This window comes from Eubalaena glacialis, chromosome 12, assembly GCF_028564815.1.
Source record: "Eubalaena glacialis isolate mEubGla1 chromosome 12, mEubGla1.1.hap2.+ XY, whole genome shotgun sequence".
NCBI lineage: Eukaryota > Metazoa > Chordata > Mammalia > Artiodactyla > Balaenidae > Eubalaena > Eubalaena glacialis.
Window position 1 is genome coordinate 60,159,074 of NC_083727.1, and position 22,015 is coordinate 60,181,088.

Below are 22,015 nucleotides of genomic sequence, written 5' to 3' on the forward strand. Positions count from 1 at the left end.
TTCTAGAGCAGAGGTCAGCAAAAATTTTCTGTAAAGGGCCAGATAGATAGTAAATATTTTAGGCTTTGTGGGCTAAGAGGCAAAATGGAGATTTTTATGTAAGTACTTATGTAACTAAAGAGAAAATGAATTTCCACAAAATTTTTTTTTTAAACATCTTTATTGAAGTATAATTGCTTTACAATGGTGTGTTAGCTTCTGCTTTATAACAAAGTGAATCAGTTATACATATACATATGTTACCATATCTCTTCCCTCTTGCGTCTCCCTCCCTCCCACCCTCCCTATCCCACCCCTCTAGGTGGTCACAAAGCACCGAGCTGATCTCCCTGTGCTATGCGGCTGCTTCCCACTAGCTATCTGTTTTACATTTGGTAGTGTATATATGTCCATGACACTCTCTCACCCTGTCACAAAATTTTTATTGACAGAATTCAAAACATAGGAATAATTGAGAACAGCTTTTTGTATTACAGTTCTACTAAGAAGAAGAAAGAAATACTTTGGGGCAGGATAACATTTCACTTAATTGGGATTTAATGTTAATATTTCCTGTCATCAAAATTGATTGTATGTATTCATCTGTTAATGTTGATCTATAGTAAGATTTTACATATTTTGTTTTTGAAAATATCTTTTCATACAGAGAAGTATTGCCAAATACTTACATTAATCCACGAGAAAATGATTTTCATGGAGCATATTTATCACTTGGAAGGCATTGAAAGAATTCCATTAGGTTCTTTCTTCTCTTGATATTTTTCTTTTAGAATGTTATTACATTGCAGATTACTCACTTCCCGACTCACTTCCTGATTGAAGGTTAGGTGGAAGCTCCTCAATTGCATAATTGAATGGATTTTGACAAATGGGTATTTCCTTTACACTTGCATTGAGGTCCAGAAAACGCTGCTGGACTTATCCTTTGAGCTCAGAAAGTATATCTGCTGCCAATTCATGTGAGAATAGAGCTCCTGCCGCTTATCTTACCTTTGATAGCACAGGAAGTATATAAAGCAGCTTGACATGACTTCATGATTCAAACAGTGTTAGTTGTCATCAAAATTACTTGACTGTAGTCTGTTTCACATCTAAGCACTGTTTTGCTGGCTTCACCTCCAGAGCTTCTGATTCAGTAGAATTTGCATTTCTCATGGTAGTCAGGTGATACTCATGCTGCTGGTCTGAGGGCCACCCTTTGAGAAGCACCGCTCTGCAGCTCTCCTTGAGTCGGAAGCTTTTCCCTGAATCCCAGTGTATCCCACCTACAGTGGGAGTAGCTATTCTTACTGTTGTGCACTGTTTCAGTTTTTGGTTGCATTCATTACAAAACATTATCAAGGCTGCAACAGAAGCTAAATTACAAAGCCATTCAGTATTCTGTAATACTGGTTGAGTGCATTTCTTCTGGTTCCGAAAAATCTCAATATCAGCTCTGATCTCAGAAACTCACAATAAAACTACCACTGCTTTGCCAACAGACTGTTGTGTGGGAGGGCAAATCAGGATATTCAGCTTCTGTATCTGATGAAAAAGTAACAGCTGATGACGGTAAGATGCAGTTCACCATTGACACTGCTAGTTCAGTAACATAAGATTGAATCATACATATTCCACAGAGTACCTGCAGATGAATAATACAGTAAATAACCATAGGTTGTAAACATTGCATTTTCACAAACTTTGTAAATTTGACCAACTAAGCCCTTGTTTACCCCACACATATTTTTACCACCACAAGTTGTAACACATCTTAGCAGATTCTACTTCAGGTTATACTGAACTCATGTTTTCTTAACTTCTTAGAAAATATTCTTGTCCGTAATTGTCCTATGCAGACAACTCATAGAAACCAACTCTTCAGTCACTTCAACCTTGGCATTGACTCATCAAATAAATCACAATAACCAGGCAGTATCGGTAACTTCTTTTGACACATCAAGAGCCAAGGAGAACAGCTCAATCATTTGCCTTGGTTTTTTATTGACTAATGATGTTGTTCTCAATTCTTTGAGCAACTGTTCTTGCCAAAAGGCTAATTTAATAGTCTTAAGCAAGTTTACTTTGGACACATTTCTTTAGCTGATGAATCAAAAACAATTTAATTAACTCACCATTGGTAAATGGCTTTCCTTGCTTGGCTACCAAATGAGCCACTCAGAAACTTACTTTGGCTGCAGCTTTATTTTCATTTTTTAATTTTTGTAAAGAAATTCTGCTGTGATGAGATGCCTTGTTTTAAATTTTCTAACTTTTCTGGCCACTGCATTCCTATGAATTGAAAATATTGTGGTGAGTGCTTAGTGTGGTAATTCCACCGTGTATAATATTCTTTCAGAGCAGCTACAGGGTCTTTGCATTTTAGACACAATGCTTTGCCATCTAATTCGATAACAATCCATACTCCTCTGTGCCTTAAACACATGACACTTGAAGTCTACTTTTTTGTTGTTCCGACGTTATCAGTATGCACTGGTAATAAAAAAATTTGAAATATTGTGCAATGACAGTATGTGTGGCATTCAAAATGTTGGTAGTAATAACTATCACTACAATTTGTAACGTGCTGAGCAGTAGTGCAAAATGATGAGAGTACTGCCTAGGTCTCTGCTGCTACAGCTCAACTCTGCCATTGTCACGTGGAAGGCACCATAGACAAATGAGTGAATACATGTAGGCACGTTCCCATAAAACTCTATTTCTGGACACTGAAAGTTGAATTTCATGTAATTTTCATGTGTCACAAAATATTCTTTTGATTTATTTATTATTAGCCGTTAGAAAATGTAAAAACCATTTTAACGTTGCAGTCTGGATTTGGCTTGTGGTCCGAATGTGTGACCTCTGAGGAGATTCTCAAATCAGTTAGTTAACCCAGGTTTGCCCATTCCTAATTTTATAAACCACATTCAAACCTGTCCTCAGCTTATAATCTTTCTCATTTTACCATTTAGATTTTAAAATTAAGGACAGTATTTTACTGACTCAGAGAAAACAAAACTTTTTTACCATAACAAGAATTTTGGATTTTTTTATTGAGGTATATTTGACAATTTAGAGTTGTATATATTTAAGATATACAATTATGCAATTGATAATTCGATATACATATTGTGAAAAAAAAATCACATCCAAACTAATTAACCTACCTGTCTATTCAGATAGTTAACACTTTTTTTGGGTGGTGACATTAAGATCTACCCTCTTAGCACATTTCAAGTAAAAAGTATTGTTAACTCTAGTCACATTGTTGTACAATAGATCACCAGAACTTATTCATCATGCATAAGTGAAACTTGGTACCTTTTGAACAGCCTCTCCCCATTTCTCCCTCCCAAGTCCCTGGTAACCACCATTATACTCTCTGCTTCTATGAATTTGACTATTTTAGATTCCACATATAAGTGAAATCATGTAGTATTTTTCTTTTTTTTTAATCTGAAAAAAAATTTATAGATGTCTCTCTGGAAGTGAATCAAGTGGATGTACGGCAGCAAGAAACACAGCATTGAAAATCAGCTATACACCATTATAAAGTAAATTATAAAAAAGAAATAACAAAGACAGTGAGAGAGTGAGAAATACTTACAAAATACGTTCAGGGGCTGTAATGCAACATGGACTGACCGCACTAGACCCACAGCTGCATGAGACCTAAGGCTGGACACTCGTGGGGTTGAGAGAATTGGTGAGGATGGGTCAGCAAATGCAGCCCCTTTAGAGTAATACTTCCTGGCCCCCGATTGCATGGGTCCCAAAACTCCAGGTGCAGGGGAACCTTCCTACAGCTGAAACATGCATGGGACACAAGGAGGATGGTACATCGTCTGATCGGGAAGAGTTTGGAAAAAGCCCCTCATCTCCTCATCTCCTGGTGCTCGGGTTCTCCCCACCGGCCTCTTTCCTAACAATCTCCCACTTGGGGAATCCGCACCTTCACCATCCTGTTTCGAACAGTTTGCAATTTGTCCGGAGGATGAAGGGGAAGGGGGGGAACCAATGAGAGACAAGCCCTAGGTGTTTGGACAGGCATCATGTAGTATTTTTCTTTCTGTCTGGTTTATTTCACTTAGCACAATGTCCTCCAGGTTCATCCATGTTGTATGCAGATTGCAGGATTTCCTTTTTTTTTAAGGATGAATAATATTCCATTTTATACATCCCCCACCACCAACGCGCAAACACCATATTTCCTTCATCCATTCATCTATTGACAGACATCAAGATTGTTTCCATCTTGGCTATTGTGAATCTGTGAATAATGCTGAAATGAATGTAGGGGTGCACTCTGTGAGACCCTGGTTTCATTTCCTTTGGATGTATAACCAGAAATGGGACTGCTGCATCGTATGGTAGTTCTATTTTTAATTTTTTGAGGAACTTCCATACTGTTTTTCATAAACGCCATACCAATTTATACTTCTACCAACAGTGTACAAGGGTTCCCTTAATAAGAGAGAATATATAGACTATCCATTAAAATTTGAAGCCAGATGACCCATTGTTACTAGCATTGTCAACTGACTTTTAAATTTTTTTATAATTATCTTAGAATTTTGGTAAGACAAATTATCTTCCCAGTGGCTCGTAATAGATAAAAGGTATGTTCCTGACTCTGGGAGCATAATTAAAGGATCCTCTCAATCTAAATGGCTCTGAAATAAGACCCTAAAAATAGACAACATGTAGCAAAACGTTTAGACAGTTAATGTTGTTCCTCTCCTTCGGAGTGATTAATTTCGAACCAACATGTAGCAAAGAAAAACATTTCTTTTCAGAAATATTTCTTTTTTTGGTGTTTCCTAGGAATTAGAGACTGAAAACTCATATTTGCAAGTGTAATAATACTAACCAAGGAGAGTCAATAAAAATTACATTTGGTTACCAGATATATTATTAATGAATGTTTGGCTTTTCATTTTTTACTTTAAGGTATAAAAGGCTGCCTATTACTAACAGTAATTTTCATTTTCAAAGCCATTTATCACACATTTATTGGTGTTGCATGTTAGTTTCCCCCCATTTTTCACATTTAATATTGCTACTTCAGAACTTTTTTTAGCCACTCCAAAAATTTTGTCAATGACCCTTAACAAAATGTTAGCTATTGCCAAAACACTACTTCTTGCAGCTATGGTTTTATACTTGCAGCCTAGTTCTTTAGCAGTACATTAATGTCAATAAGCAAATGAGGTGATGATTGGCAGCTATAGCTACAAGTCAAAAGGGAAGAGATAAATTAATCAGAGACGATTTATTATATATATTTTATATATTGCTTTATAAATGTGGATAGAGGCCAAAATTTTTCCTTTGGCAGAGCAGAGTGTATTTAATGTTTTTGCCTATGAGTCTGAATTTTTGGCTTAAATTTTTGTGCATATGAATACCATTAATTGTTTATTCGATTTTGAAAGGAAAAAAGCTATTATGTCAAAATCGACATTTTTCAGAGGAAGGAAGATTTTTTATCAATGTATTTGGTAAAGTAAATTAGTGCAGTCTTAGCTATAAAATTTTTAAGGAAAAATTTTAAAGCAAAGCAGTCATATGATCAGATAAATTGAGTAAATTATGCCAAAGATAAAACAGCTCCGTTACAAATGAGAATCTGTGCAGACAACTGACTGAGATGTTTTAAATTTTATTTGTATAAAAATGCTGTTCAGTGTCTAATGATTTTCATTGTTCATATTATCCTGTACTTTAGAATAATAAGATAAGCTTGAGTATCTCATTAGTTCACTTTCAAAACGGATCATTTCAGGACACTGCTGAATATAATGGAAGGTTTGGGTAAATAGGTTTGTGTCACAGCCTCTACGAAATTAGATGAAAATAAGCCTGGAAGATAAGCTATCATCTATGTGCTGAACGCTAACAATCCATCCTCATGCTATGAAATGACATCAGCTCGGGTCCGTTGTAAACTCTAAAATTACATGCATCTGCAATTAAACTGTAAACTGCATTCACACTGTTATTTACTTTTCCTTTATACTTTCTCAGTAGTTACCCCAAATAAGATTTATTTACTTAAAGTTTGTTTAGTTTGTTATTTAAAACAAACCAGGAAATTCCCTGGAGGTCCAGTGATTAGGACTCCACACTTTCACCGCTGAGGGCCCGGGTCAGGGAACTAAGGTCCCACCAGCCATGCAGTACGGCCAAAATAGTAATAATAATAAAATAAAATAAAACAAAACGAAGTTTGATACAGTGTTTTCCTACTTTTACGTATAAGGTGTCATGTACCTTATTTGCTTTTTGTAGAAGCCAATTCCTTCATTACCAATAAGCTCCTAAGTTGTTCCACAGTTCTTGGTCAAACCCAAACTACTTTTAGTGAGCTAGAATGGAATAAATGACACAAGATGAAACACATTCACCTATTCATTTAGTCAGCAGTATATACTGACAACAAAAATGTACTGACATCTGTGTGCTAGGCAAAGATGCGGCGGGTGGTTACAGAATGTATATAAACAACCACAGAGCAATTTTCAAAAATGGCTATGTGCAAAGAAAATTTTATGGTGAATAAGCATAGGATACAATGGATTCAACAAAGTTAGGTTTCTTTACTACTGAACTTCAGAACCTTTAATATCTAATGGACACTGTGAAGGTGGGATAGAGTGAAGATTTGTAGTGTTTACCAATTTTCTGCAGAATACCTGTAAACATTTCTTGGAAGCTTTAGTTTCTCAGAGCACAGTTTGGAAAATGCTGCTAAGCAGCATTATATGGTGTATTATCAAAAGTATTCACTACAATAATTTTTAATATATTTGCTAAAGATTATACATTATAATTTGTTTCTAATAAAAATATTTTTAACTTTTATTTAAGAAGATTAGAAAGTTGACTAAATACTTTGATGATATGAATTAAAAAAAATATTTCTGAGCATGATTACTTTATATTTTGGCCCATAATTTCTAACTCAATTTTTATTCATATATTAGATTTTTAGAATATGTGTTTACTATTGGTTTCCTAAAATCCTGTGAAATATGAATCATGGTCTAGTCATTGGAAATGCCTAAAGGAACTGCTGTACCATCTGATTATTTTTAATATTTTTAATATTTAATTCAGTATTAATAACACTGAATGGCAGTAGAATTTCACTGTCAAGTTGCTTTATTTAATATTTGTGCCAGCCCATAAACTATTCTAATCATCAGTTGTGGAGTAATAGAAAAAAGTAGAAATTTTAGATTAACTTCTGATCAGTGACTATTTTAAAAATATTTAATATGTAATATATTTTTTTAAAGGTATAGTAACAACAATTCACTACTATCATCTGTTGCTAAAGTCTTTTAATAAAAGAATGTGGTAATTTATTATGAGAATCGTTTCTTCCCTAATAGATACTTTTATATGAACTCTATTACATGTTAGTTACATATATATACATGTATTTATTTGTCTCACAAAAAAATATGTGTTTATTTTGTTAAACTTTTTTTTAAGTGGGAAGTTATATTTCAGCAATGTGTTCTATAGAATATTTATGAATTGCTGCTAAGATTACAACAACACAAGCTAGAGAACTGTTAATACTAACACACATTCTGGCATACCATTCTTCTTACTTGAGATGCTTTTGCTGACAGACACCCCAAATAAAGAACTGATAGTGTTGAAGCTCCTCTAACTTGCTTAAAAGTCTTAAAAATAATTGCACCCAGTAAAACCTAAAATAAATATTTATACATTTTTATAATCAGAAGGATTTGTAAAGTTGAAAGACCTTTAAATGTGTGTTTTTAGCATACTTTATCCTTACTGTTTGTCAGCAGTGTCTGACCACGTGTATCTACCCAGAAAACAGAAACACTGTTCGACTATTAGATGACTGTTCAGCTTCTGTCTTTTAAAATATCTTCTGATTTCCCATCTATGGGCACTCCTTGCCAAAATCAAGGGTCTCATTTCTTAAGCTGGGTGCATCAGTTTTACCAGTCTCGAGTCTGAGTGGCACAGTGCTTCCGGCGCATCAGCTAGTCTCATGCCTCAGTGCCTTCTGTCCTTCTGAACCTCTGTAACAAGCCACTAGCTTCCGTTGTAACTGTAGCCTTACATCCTCCCTCATAAATCAAATTAGGCCATCTATCTTTTAATATTTTGAACGTTAAAATACCGAATGTTAAAGAAGGTGAATTTTTAAGCCCAGTGGTACACTGATAAGTGTTTAAAAACCAGCTCTCTGGCAGAGGGGGAAAACCCCTGATTTGTAGTGCTTTCCAATTTTTGTCTTATAAATTCTCCCACTGTGACTGATTTCAAGCTATCAATGTGAAGTCCCGCAAGGCTGAGTTGGGATGAGATGCACACTTTGCTCTTTTGAGTTGTTATGAACTGGCTCTAGTTCACCACTGCCAGATGACGTTATTAAACGTTGATCTCATAATTTCTGAGAAATAGGCATAATAAGCTATTGCTAGTTTTCCTCCAGAGGTGTAATCAAGTGGTCCTTCAAAATCTATGAAATTCTTCCTTGCCACTGAATATGTTGAAAGAATAAAATTCAAAAGCATTTTTTTCTAAACTAATATTCAGTAATCAGTAGGAGAATTAAAAATATTAAGAAGAAAAACTTTGAAAAAACTCACAAGGAGAAGCAAGTTGTTTTTGCTAATGTAAAACTGACACTGGTCATGTACGTTGATAGAGAGCATTGTGTGTTTGTGGGATTATAATTTTAAAAACCATTTCCCTATATTTCCATGGACTGAAAATTATATCCCCAGATAAATTGTGACATTTGCTTTCCGCATGTTGGTGCAATTTTACATTATGAAATTGTCATGTAGATTCATTACACCTATTTTCCAGACACAAATGACCATAACTCAAATATGCACCTATCATATATCAACCTCTAAACTACATAAAAAACATCACTAACGTATATGCAGGCACATTGATAAGATATTTACACGGTTTTGTTATAACAAAGACTCTTGGCTTGGGACCCTCAAAATTTTTACTTTTGATATTTTTCTGCCTCAGGTACCAGATTTTTGTCCTGGATATGGAAGCATTTGTGTGCTAGCTTTATCAGGTTGCAGTGAATAACAACCTCAAAAATGTCAGTGGCTTTCAATAACGTTTATTTCTCAGTCACGTGGCAAGTTGGCCTCTGTGGGCTGTTGGCTGTGGCTGTCCTTCAAGATGTGGTTCAGGTTCAGGTGTGCCCCACCAGGACCCAGGCTGACAGAGAAGGCCTTACCTGGGGTACGCCCTGTGGTAGCAGAGGGCGCGGATACGGGAGAACTGGCAGCAACGGGAAATGCATCTAAAAGTGTCTTAAGTGCTCTACAGTAGGTCCTTGTTGGTTACAGGGAACTCTGCCCAGTGTGATGTGGCAGCCTGGATGGGACGGGAGTCTGGGGGAGAATGGATACACGTATATGTATGGCTGAGTGCCTTTGCTGTGCACCTGAAACTATCACAACATTGTTAATCGGCTATACTCCAACATAAAATAAAAAGTTAAAAATAAAAATAAAAAATAAAAGCGTCTCAGTGGATATACTGCTCATCAAGTCTGTTCACATTCTGTTGGACAGAGCAAGTCATGTGACCAAGCCCAGTCGCTAGACAACAAGGCTACTCATCCTGTTGGAGCTATGGTTAAGTCATAGCCCACAGTGTTGGGAGCAGATAATTCTGAACAGTGATACCACAATGTACCACACATATTTGCACTCACTATGAGTAGCCAGAGGACGTCAAAATAATATGAAAGGAAATAACATCTTAATGTTGAAAAAAAATCTATTACTGATTACATTGGCTTAGGTTCAGGATTTTTAGAAGGAACCTCACTCTTTGTATTTCATTTTTTGGAAAATAAAATAAAATTTTCCCAAATATCACTATCACCTAATTCTGTAGGAAATTAAAAATATGATAAACTCACAGAAATATTCCTAGATAAGTGATGGTGTAGTAATGGAAATAACAGAGGGGAAATGGGAGTCATGAGACCACAGTCTGGACTGTGCTTCTTTTTGGCTGTTAATTCAACTTTTCTGAGTCTCAGTTTTCTCACCTGTGAAATAAGAAAGTTGTTCCACAAGTCTCCTAAGGTCATTCTTACTATAAAGCTCTCATTCTAATGCTTTCTTATCGTCATCTAATTAACAAAGCATATCCTTCTGCAATTTTTATTATAGTTTAACTCACTGTTTTTTTAAAAATTATGGCAGAGCGATAGAATTTTAATTTTCTTTCATTCGTATTGTGCCCGATTAAAAAATAGATTTGAGACAAAGTAATAGAATGCAATCCTACTTGTTTTTATCTTAATATTTAAACTACTATTCTTCCATTACTCTGAGATTTATGGTTTAAACATCATTATATATAAGAATCATCTGGAAGCTTGTTTAAAATGTAAATTTCCTGTCCCCAAACCCATGGAGATTCTGAGACTAGATAGAACCCAGAAAACTACATTTTTAACAAGCACCCCAGGTGTCCAAACTAGTCTAAGCAGTACAAATCCTATAAATTATTTTGATAATAATAATTTTTTTAAAACCCACATACTGGGATACTATACACTTAGCATAATAATTTAAAATTAGTTATTAATACCATGCTTCTCAGTTATACATTCGTTATTTGGTGTTTGTATTTTGTCTTTGTGAATTTAGTTTTTTTATCACCACATTTAGTGCATGGGACCTCTGTAAGTGATGGAATTATTTCATGTATAAGTTTTAGAAATGTGGAAACTAAAATAATCTTAATATTCCTTTGAAGTAAAAGTGCTTTGATTAGTGTTAGCCTTCTCCAAATGCATACAGGGCAGATCCATCTCAGAATGAAATGAAACTGAAATACTACAAACTTAGAACTACTGTTGGATTACATCCAGTCCCCTGCTTCTTCCCTTGTTTCCTTTCAATCTAATTTCCATATCCATATACTTCTTTTAACATGTACTCACATCATGTCATTTCTCTGCTTAAAATCCTCCAGAATAAAACCCAGAGCCCTTATCCTATCAGAGCTTAGTTCCTCAACAGTCCCCCTCACCCTCAGCATCTTGCTCCTTAATGAAATGCTCTTCCCCATGTATCTTCACCATGCCAGCTCTCACTTTCCTTAGATCTCTGCTCAGATATTGTCTACACAGAGAGGTCCTTATTGACCATCCAAAATAAAGTAGCATAGTCTCTTCCACCCATCAATCACTGGCCTCCATACATTGCTATATTTTTGTTCATAAAAGGACTATTATGACTATGGCACTTACGACTATTCGACAAACTATGGATTGATTTATATCCACCCCGCTTTCATTTTTAGCTCTATAAGCACAAAGACTGCTTTGTTCATTGTTAAATCTCCAGGGCTTAGAATAGTACCTGATACATAGTAGGTACTCAATAAATATTTGTTGAAAAAAATTTTGGAGATTATCCACAGCTTGGCCTGTCTCTAGTATAAGGGAAGACTATTCATATCCAAGTTTTATAAAACAGGCAATATTTTAAAAGGCAGTTTTATTTTTTCTTAATTTCCCATCTATTTTGAAAGTCATTTTAATGTATTACTTTCAGATTTATCATCTCTTTTGCAAACTCTCTTCTTTCCATCTTTTTCTTGTCTATTTTTTAATTATGTGTGATACTTTATTTTAAATGGTGGCAATTTAAAGTGGATATTTCATTTCAACAAGTTTTAATTACTTAATTGAATATGAAACTCCAACTATGAATTCAATGTTGGTGAAAGGCACGAGATTTACATTCCCATAAAACTGAGCACTTATCTTCACGTGAAGCATACACAGGATGGTATATGAATGGGTAATAGCATTCAGGATTTCCTCTGAAAACTAGAAACCTTCTTGATTAAAAAACAAACTGAGGATAATTTATTCCTCAGCATCCTCTGATACACGCCCGCTAAAACCAACACATATACTGGTAGAGGTTTTTCTGCCATGAAAATAAGCCGACTGGAACAGAACTGAGGTTATTCAGACAATAGGTCCAAAGCACTATGAAAACTGAAGGAAACAAATAGCTGTTGAAAAGTTTACAACATTTTTAGTAAAATAAGATTAAAACACATTAAAACAGTCCACTTATTTGGACATTTTCCCCACCCGAGACTAGACTTCCCTGCTTGTCACTTACTGCCTGGCCTGGTGCCTCAGTATTCCCTATATGACAGTACACTGTCAGGTATGAAGGTTTGGGTCACCTCACCAGGTAAAGAACCAGGACCAGCAGAGGTGCTCGCTAAAGGCAAAGGGAATATGGAATAGGTAGTGGAAGGAAGTAGTCATGAACACCAGCCAGGACCATGTGACCAGTTACAGAACTAAGGACTGAAATTGTCATATTTCTTCCTTATTTTGCTATGAATATGTTTGTGTGTGTGTTTGTATAGCAAATATCTTTGTTTCTTCCTTCTCTTATCTCCTTATCAGGTAATATAAGATGTACTGTCTTTGTACCATAATATTTAAGTATTGTTAACTTTCCATTGTAGTATTTAAGTTAAGGATATCAAGAAGAGTAAACATCGTCTAAGGACTTTGCATCCTCTCCTCAGGAAAGGGTTAGTGCATTTTTGGTTGTATGCAGAATAATTGTATCATGTTAGGTGGAATTGTGACCTTCTTATTGTCTTTATTTGGAGATAAGTATGGTCTCAGGAGATATGTATGGATGCCAAGTTGACAAGGAGTACATTTGGAATGGTTAATTGTACATGTCAACTTGGCACTATGGAGTGCCCAGATTTTGGGTCAAACATTATTCCGGGTGTATCCTTTGTGTTTGGGTGAGATTAACATTTAAATTGATGGACTTCGAGTAAAGCATAATGCCCTCCCTAAGGTAGGTGGGCCTTACCCAATCAGTTGAATGTCTGAATCGAACAAAAAGCTTGGCATCTCCCAAGTGAGAGAGAATTTCTCCAGCATACTGCCTTCAGACTTCATTTGCAACACTGGCTCTTCCTCTTCCTGCTGCAGACTACCTTTGGGCTTCAACTGGAACACTGGTCCTCCTGGGTCTCCAGCCTGTCAGCCCACCCCTACAGATTTTGGACTTCCCAGCCTCCATAATCCCATGAGCCAATTCCTTTATGTATGTATATACATACATACATATATATCCTTTCTCTGGAGAACACTGCCTAATCCAAGAAAGCTTATGACCTACATATTATATACAAGAAAATAAAAACATTTTATTAACTAGATTCAAAATATTGTGTATGTAATAATGATGTCATACAATCACTCAAGGCTAGCAGAAGTTTGCATTACATATACTTTTCTATCGCCATGCTCTTGCCTACCTTACAAACATCTACTTTATTTTTAAATAAACGTCATTTTTGTAGGACATTTGCTTTTTTATGAACTTGAGACCCAGAATATTCAAGTTACTTTATCACTACAGACATTTTTTGGTAAATTCTATACGTTAACATAACACTGATGCACAATGAAACCCATTTTCAACTTTGCGTATTACCAATAATGGTAACAATTTATTTCTTACAAAATAGTAGAAAATGTTTCTGTTGTATATAGTGCTAATATCTGTAGGCTGAATACAAGCTAGGAAGGAAAATAAAAATCATATTTAAATATGTTGGTGACTACAGACATAAAATCAATTACATATGAAACTGAGCCACAGAAAAAAGTACAAAATTATGGGATATATTTTCAGAATCATTTCAGAAACTTCTGTGAGTTATCAGGGCTCTGTAGAACAGTTTACAAAACAACATACAAGAAATTAGAGTATAACATTTGTAGGCTTCCTACAAGGAAAAAAGCAATTTTTGAAGTTCCTTCAAGGACAAAAGATAATGGATGTTTTTATAGTTTGCATCTGGACTAACTCTATTAGCATCATTAGTGGTAATGTATTCCAGAAACCATTTAATGTAATTATGCAGATAATATTTTTTCGTTAAGAATGTTGTGGAATTTCAAATAAGTACATTTTTTAGATGAAATCTTTTAATCTTCTAAGGGTAGTTTCCTAGAAAGGTCTATTACCTCTACAGTAAGAAATAAGGTAACAGTAGGGTAAGAGACAAATAACCTTCTCTTTTGTAACTCAAATATTGATATAACCTATTTCTTTAAGTTGCTAAGTCAAGATAGAAGAGAAAAAGAGCTCTCCAAGTATCCTTACTTTAAGTCATAGCCAACAGATGATTAAAATACAAGTATTACTGTATTAAAAGTACATTGATTGTAGTAGACACTTTATTTTATTCCATTTATTTTGTCTATTCAAGCCACATATTACCCCTTCCTGAACCACCACCCTGATTTTCTTTAGGAACACTCAACTCTCAGACTCTCAGGACATATGGTTTGGATGCAGCTGATTCCTTGGTTTTAGAAGTTGGCATGTGAACTCAGGACTGACCAGAGCATTGCAACCCTCCTTACACACACCTGTACACACACACACACACACACACTTACTGTTTAAAAAGATGGGCAATAAGACTAGTTCTGGGCCTCAGGTGGAACTCTTCGAGCTAGGGCTCCTCACTGTACAGAGTACAAACTTACAACTTCAAGCCAGCAGCTCCAGGCACCAGAATGCATTCAGCTGCCAGGAGAGGAAGTGAGCCAGACTCAGTCCTGCTGACGCTTTTTGTCCCCCGGGATTGAGTCATTTCAGAAGGGTTATGTTGTCTGATCCAATAAACTCCCATTTTTGTTTACTTTGGGGTTTTGTTTTGATTTTGAGGGCTTAAAAGCCTGTTTGATTGAATTTCAGTTAGCTGCAAATGGGAGCATCCTGATAGTCACATCCTACTATTTTGAAGAAATAAGCAACTCCTCCTCCCAGCTATTTCCTATAAACAGCAAGTTCTCTTTGTCTTTTCCATTCATTCCCTCTGTAGAGTACCATCCCACTTCTTCCTGCCAGATCCCGCCTTCTCATTTTATTAAACACTGCTAAATCATTTTCTTACCCTACTCTTCCTAGCTTTGAATTCTCCTCCAACTAAGGATTCTAATTGAGTCAGCTGACACATAATACCTATCTGTTTCTGTTGTTCTGGAAATTGGTATGTGTTTGTGTACTTGGATTATAAACTCCTCATGGCAAATATAAATAATACTGATATCAGAGGAGTTCAGGGCTCCCCACACGCTTAGGGAGTCACTTGGACTGGTTGTGTTATTTGGACTAGTTGTGTGAAAATTTTCATCTAGTGTAAAGTCTCTGTTCATATTAGACATACCTTGGAAGACTGTGAGTTGGGCAGGAATGGCACCCCAAGAACTTAAAAAATATTTGTTTTTACTATGATGCAGAACTGGTAAGACTTCCCTCTGTGGACATTTTCCTACGACTTCATCTTACCACGCAAATGTGCCTGAGCTATAGCACAAGCCCATTCTCATATTACCTTGTTTCAGTTATTTATTCCTGCATTGTAACCACCTCACAATGTCTGGCTTAAAACAATGATGATTTATTATTCCTCTTGATTCTGTGGATGGTCTGGGCAATTCTGATCTTGTGTGAGCGCCCTTGTGGCTGCATTCGGCTAGCTGACTGGCTGGGCTTGGGCTCAGCCAGGTTGTTGGCTGAGGCATCTCATCTCTCCTCTTCCCTCAGAGGTTCCAAGCGTACAAAAATAGAAGTGACAAGGTCTTTTAAAACTTACCTTGTAAGCCATGTAGAGTCATGTCTATGGCCGCGTTTTCTTGGTAACAGCAAGGACCAACCCAGCTTAGGTAGGAATGGTGATGGGGGAATAACTCTACCGCCTGATGGGAGGAGTGGCAAAATCTTATTGCAGAAAGGGTGTCGGATGGGGGTTACAGTGTGATGAGCTTTGGAAACAATCTACCTCCCTCTCGTTTTTATTTATAATGGAGAAAGAAACTAGTACACTTTTAATTTGCAAATTGTCGTGATGCATATAGTAGAATCCTTCCTGAACCATGTAATACTTATAAAAGTACTCCAAATGAAAAATAATGCTTTCTATTTGAAAGTACGTATTTCTGAAGGGCCAAGTATTAGGACATACAGTTATTTATAAGTACACATACATTCCAGCCTATTTTCTTTGGCTTATATACACAACCAAGCTGATAATTTATAAAATATAGAGATTTTGCTCTTATTGAAAAAGGCAAAAACACATTGTAATTACTAATTCTGCCTTTTACTCTGCTCTGCAGAGCTTCAATTTTTGAAAACATAACTGGTTTGGAAGAGCCATACAGGCCTTTGAACCAATATGTTGCATTATGTAAGTCTGAAAAGTATAGCAGTGTACCCAAGATGCCTTTTGCATTTGAGATATTTAATATTGTTTCTATGAAGTGTGGTTTATTCAAAAGTTTTATATCATTTATATAAAGTTTTAACACATAAAAAAATAGAAATGCATGTGTAAAAAATATGTAGAAAAATATTTTAAAATTCATGGATGGCAAAACTGTATTCAGGATAGCAGTCACCTCTGGTGGGGAAGAGAGGAGAAGACCATCAAGGAGCCATAACTGAGGGGTGAATAACATATTGGCAATGTTTTATTTCTTAAATGGTGTGGTAGGTGTGCAGGATTTTGTTATATTTTTCTTTTGATCTTTCTGTATGAAATACTGCAAAATTATAAAGAGAATGGTATCCATTAGAGTTATCATCTGATTAAGATAGCATTCAAATCTATGCTACCTGAAACTCTCTCAGAAATACTTTTTAAATTGGTTTCTAAAATGTTGCCTCACTATACAGATTATTCTGATAATGCAGCCCCCATGCACTATCATTTCACAATACTCTTTTCTCTTCTTTCCAAATTAATTATGGTAATGACAAGCAGAGAGTCTCCACTGTACATATACATCTTCCAACTCGGAGCCAAAAGTCTGTCCCGTCCACTTATTTGCACCTGAGAGGTTTTTTTATATGGCATATTTGTAAAATATTGCAGGGGGCGGGGTGGGCTTGGAGTAGTATGTCTACATCTAAAAAAAGTGCTTGTGAAAGTACTCCAGAAAACTTTCTCTTAACATATTAGGACTACATCTTATTCTGACAAATATTACAGAAAATAGTTTCTCATTTTTCTCCCAAGAGCCCCCAAATATTAATTTCTAACAAACTTTTTCAGGTGAAAAGTTCTTTTCTGAATACTACTTAGGAAGCTTCTAAGAAAAAAAAAATCAAGGTCCTCTGCTTAGCTTGGTTTTAAATGTGAAATAGCAAATAGAACCACCAGGGAATTCCCTGGTGGTCCAGTGGTCATGACCCCAGGTTCAATATCTGGTCGGGGCCAAAAAAAAAAAAAAAAAAAGAACCACTGTAGGTTGACTATCAGTGGCACACAAAAGAGGAAAAGATATGCTGTGGAAGGCGGTTTGTGCTCTGTCGTTTAAGTCAGGCAGTCTCAGTTCCTTTATACTATATTCAAGAGAATATTGACATACTTGTATTCCACTGGCCTCTATTCATATTGCCTGCCTTTCCTCCTAACAAAAAGTAATCCAGTACACCATTCCTATCTTTTGAAGGCTAGGAAATCTTAGAAAGGGGTTTCTGCACTTTAATTGGGAAGTAGTATTAAATGTAAACAAATATCCTCAAATCTAACCGCTCCTAGTTTTAGATGACTTAACATGTTAAGGAAGGAAATTTAACGGATGTCTAAATTTCTTTAAAATAGACTCCTTTCTTTAACTCCCTTGGAAGCAAATAAAGATTTGGATGAAAATATATGGTAGAAGATACACGAAAAAAAGAAGTGATATGGCTCAAGCAGGCCTCCTTCTGGGAAGTTACAGGAAGCCTGGCTGTGGTCCTTCTGTAAAGGTTTCGCAGCCCGTGGATCCCGCCTACTACATATGAAAAATGTGTGGCCTCTGATTTATGTTCATTTTCTCTTCCTTCCTATTCTCTCCAGCTCAGTTACAGAAACACCATTTAGGAAAGAGCCTCGCATATGGTAGGTAGGTGCTTAATAAAAATTTCTTGAATCGAAATTAAGTTGATTTTACTAGGGTCTGCCTTAGAGGTTGGTTCAATAAACAGATAAATGTTGCTGAGAAAGCTGCTATCCTGATGGCTTCATGAGACTCTGTGTGTGTGTGTGTGTGTGTGTATGAGAGAGAGAGAGAGAGAGAGAGAAGGAGGGAGAAACTAGTGCAAGTAGTACATCTGAAACTGAACACAGTTTCTGCAATTCTCCTTGCTTCCCATTTCTCTATCCTGGGCCAACTGATTCCACCCAGGTGTAATCATGGCCTCACCATTCTCTCCCTCCTTTCCATCAGCTGCTGTCTCTTTCAGACTTCTCCGACCACTGTGGAGTCAGGGCCCTCCCGCAGGTCCCCAGCTAACCTTCTTGCTTTGTGTCCTCCCAGACCTACCAATGCACTGCGCCGACTCTCTTCCTTCCTGAAGCCTGATATTCATCGGATCACTCCTCTACAATGGCTCTTAATTGCCTTTCGAATCTAATTAAAACTTCTTCAAGACCCTCTACTAATTAACTCCATAGGAGGCTCCTTAGCAGCCTTCTCAAGCCGGGTGCCGGCTCCAGTGCTCTGGCCCAGGGACCAAACCAGCTCACCCTCTGCCTTTTCCTGCTTCCCTGCCTCACCTTGGGCCAGTCGCCTCCTACCTAGAGGGCCCACTCCACTTTCTTTTTTCTGCCAAAGCACTCTCTCTCTTTTTAACAAAAAGAGTGCTAAATTACCTTTCCCTTCCAAATTTTATTATTCCAACTAAGGATCCTAATCAGTGGAACTTGGGTGTGTCCTTTGGGAAACGCGTGTGGGTTCACGTCCAGGCATTAGCAACGCCTTGTTGCGGGAAGCAGTGCCCACACATCTTGGTTCAGGACTCCATGCACTTGGTAGAAGTCCTGCGGTCCGGGGGCTAATGTTTTGGCTTTTTCTGCAAACAGGTGACAGTGCATCTAGTGTGCAGTCCTTGGCTCCCGCCCAGAGGCCGTCCGGGTGCCCTCTCGCTTCCCTTCCCCGCCCACGAGGCGCGCTGCCCTCGGGGCTTTTGGCAGCCTCCGCAGCCCCTCTGCCCCCATCTTGGCGCGGCGGGACCAGGGAAGCCTCAGGGGCCTCCAGGCGTTCAGAAGGAAACCATCTAGGCGAGAGCTGTTGGATCGCGGCTGGGGCCGCCGGGGAGCGGATCGCGGGACCTCAGGTCATTTCCCGGCCGGGCCACCTCCTCGTCTGCGCGGGGCGGCTTCTCCGGGTCCCGGGGATGCGGGATGCTGGGACCCCCGATGCTCCGCTCGGCGTGGCGGCTCCGGCCCCCGACCGATCGCCTCTCGCCTCCCCACTTGAACTCCTGGGGAGACAAAGTGTTTGTAAAACTTGGCCCTGGCCCAGTCCCGGCCGCCCCACGTTACCAACAGGAAGAGGGAGTGCAGCTCTGAGCGGCCCGGGGCGAGCCTCGCTCCGCCTGCACATCGGGCGCCCCGGGCCTGCCCGCGCCCGACCCGCACGTGGGACCCCAGCTCCGGCGCGGCCCCTCCCGGCTGCGCGCCCCAAGGGGGGCCTCCCGGGGCCAGCGAAAGGAGGCACTGGCCGGGCCACTCCTTAGGGTGGTGGAAGGACTCTCTGAGTGGGATGGGGCCCCTGAGCGGCGGAGGGTACCCCGGAGTGGGGGACCGACTTCGGCCATAGCGCCTCTCCGGGCGACTCCAGAGTGTCGCAGAGCGCCTGTTGGATCCAAACCGTCTTTATCTGCAAGCCCAGTGCCTGGATGTGGCCCTGGAGCGCTGGAGCTTTCCACAGGTGGGAGGCCTGTATCTATTCACGATGAACTGCTGGTGGTTAGTGCTCTTGGGGCTGCTGCTACTTTACGTGTGTGTGTGTGATTGGTTATTAAGTGTATGATCCCAGTATTCCCTTCCTGACTAAGGCGGGCTGCTATAAATGACTCCCGGAGAAGGGTGCAATAAACGTCAAGAGGTTGTAAGATGTCAAAGACGTGGAGTGGTTTGCAGGAGTCCTGGGATGTGGAGCTGGAGGCCCTCACGACGGTTTTAACTACAAGCCAGGGCCTGAACATCCTAAATACAAAAAAATGTCATGCAGCGGCAGCCCGGTTTTAAAGCTACTCAGAATTGGTGATGCCTTTCCTGGATAATTGAGATGGCTGTCCCTGCATTTCTCTTTCCCCACTCTGGTAGACATAAGACTGCATCATTATTTTTAAGTTAAAAACCTTTCTTGCTGGACAGTCACAGCAGAGGCCTCCATTGGAGTTGGCAACAAGAGCCCTTTCCATTAGACTCACACTTTATATGCATTCCTGGACATTATTTCATTTGAGCCTTACTTAAATCCTGTTGGAAAGAAAGAAGTGGTATTAAGCACATTCTCTACAGCAAGAAACTGAGATTCGGAGATCAACTGACTCCCTCAGGTTGCTCACAGAGAAGTGCAGAGCTGGTGCACAAATGCAGGTGTTCTGACTGCAGGCCCAGTTCCAAGTCCATCTACCTCCAGACCCTTGTTCTCCTCTTCTCCCTCCTTGTCATGTTACTTGGGAGAAGGCAGAGGGGAAAATCGCCATCCATGGTGAAAATGGCCTATAGAGTGAAAGAGGGACTAATTCACTGGGCTCTGAAGAAAGCAAAGCTCAGCTCTGCATGCTGAATTGACACCCCTGGTAGGTGTTGAGGGAGCAGGGGAGATGTTTTCCCTATTTTGGAAAGTTCTTTCATGGATGGGTCTCTATTCAAGTTACAGATGGAAACTCTCTTTTGAACCCTAAAACTGAACAAACCTACTTAGATAGGAAAATATCACAGGTGAAACCTAGGTTGAGTTAAAATAGCATTTACTGGACACCCTTTTTACTGATATTAACCATTGCTTCTAGCCTGGTATTCTGGTCTTGATGGCCCTGAAAAGCTGGGGCTTCTCTGAGAGACTGAAGACTTGCCCACCACAGTCCAAACATGCAGGAACCAAGGACTGGGGGAGCGCGCTTTCCTCTTAACTTTGTTTGGGAACTTTTCTGGTGTTGCATGTATGGTCTTTGCAGACGCAGTTTTTCAAACTCCTATTTAGGAACCGAATGGTTTAGAAACTACTTAGTTTCTAGAAGTGGATGTTTAGAAACCTTTGTATGAGTCAGATACATAGAGTCACCTTCACAAGCGTTTGGTTAGTAGTTGAGGGAAAGAACGCAGAGTGAGGAGGCAGAGGAGGAGGATAGGGAAGGAGAATTGGATCTTCAACAAAACATTTGAACAGATTAGGAGGCTGTAAAACCCAGAGTAATTCTGAGCCGATGCCACTGTGGGGCGCCAAAGTTCTACTCGGCTAAGGCCTGCGGCCGTCTTGGGTGCGAGGACAGAAGTCCTGGAGAACAGATGCACCGGGGGAAGAGAGGGGGGAGGAAGGAGGGAAGGAAAAGGAAAGAGGGGGTGGGGCTGGGGTGTCCTTTATTCTCCAGTTAAACCCGTCTGGGAGACTGTTACATAACAAGTCTGTGAGTGCGGGAAGAGGACTTTGTTAGAAGGAAAGAAGGATGGTGTGAGTGGGGGGAAGCTCTTAGAAAAGAAGAAACTCTCGGACCACTGAGCTGACCAAGGAGCACAGACGCTCCTCTTCGCTTCAGAAATTCTTGGGTTTCTTCTCAAACTGGGGCCACGACCTCTTTTAAAGAGGGCGAGCGAGGAGGGGAGAGAGATTTGGAGAGGCTCCGATCCCCACCATCACACCAGCTACCCCGCCCAACCTCCCCGCCTCCCACCCGCCATTTGGGGGCTGCCGCATCCGGGAAGCCGAGCGCTTTCTCCTCCGGGACGCCGCGGGGTTGCCCCAGTCCATCTGCAGCCCGGGAGGACTCCTCGGCCGGGATTAAGGGCGGCCTCCCCCAGCCTGCGAGCGCCCAGGATCCTCAGCCGTCAGCTGCCGGGAGGCGCTGATTTCATTCCCGCGCGGCTTTCGCTGAGGGCGGCGGGGGGCGGAGGGCGGCGGGGGGCGGAGGGC